Below are 903 nucleotides of genomic sequence, written 5' to 3'. Positions count from 1 at the left end.
CTTCGGGTGACACCGGGGTGCACCAGCCGAAAATGAGCCAAACCCCAGCCAGTCCTTCATCCCATCCATCACCCTGATGCTTTTTTGGAGATGCCAGACCCGGTTTGGGGTGATTTCATGCTGGCTGTAAAAAAAAAAAAACAACCCCACAAGCCCCCAACCCAGCAGGGGAACCCCTCGAGATGGACGAATTTAGTAACTTTTTTATTAGTAATGCTTTAAATGAGATTATCCCCAATCTCCAGCGTTCAGCACCGAGACAGCCTGCCAAATTCAGTTAGGGGCTCTGTTTCCCAACGCCGGGGACGCGTCGGGGACACCTTGAGCTGCCTCACATCCCCCCCGCCCCCCAGCAAAGGGGTTTTGGGGTCCTGGCAAAACCGTTCCTGCTGGGAATGGAGCTTCCCGTGGGGTTTATTCAAGGTCTGTCCCCCCCAAGCTGGGGGAGATGGGTCAGAGCATCCTTCCCACCACCAGCCCCGACCTTTGCCGGGGGGTTTGGGCAGCTCTTGCTCGAAACCGGCGGCTCCCTGGCGCTGAGCGAGGCTTTGCCGTGTATTTTGCCGAGGCGGTAATGAGCGGGTTCCCAAGACGTTGATTAGTTATGCAAATAGCAAAGGCATGGAGGGCCGCCCAGGAAGGGTGGGAGAGGGCCCAGCGGCACCGCGGGACGGGGAACCGAGCGAAACCTCGACCTCCGGCCTCCTCCCTCCTCCTCCTCCTCCTCTCCCAAAACCCTCGTGGATGGGGACGCATGGCCTGGTGTGGAAATCAAACCCCACGGGAGACGGAGGCGCGAGGGGAGACATCGGTTTTCCTGGGCCCGGCCAAGCTGGAGGAACGGGCAGAACCAGTGCCGGGGAAAGGGGCTGGCTCCCCGGCTCGCTTCGGCTGCCAAACCAC

The sequence above is a fragment of the Egretta garzetta genome, unplaced genomic scaffold (genome assembly GCF_000687185.1).
Source record: "Egretta garzetta isolate BGI_Z169 unplaced genomic scaffold, ASM68718v1 scaffold238, whole genome shotgun sequence".
NCBI classification, from domain to species: domain Eukaryota; kingdom Metazoa; phylum Chordata; class Aves; order Pelecaniformes; family Ardeidae; genus Egretta; species Egretta garzetta.
The sequence above is the reverse complement of the archived record's forward strand: the minus strand, read 5'-3'. Positions refer to the sequence as shown.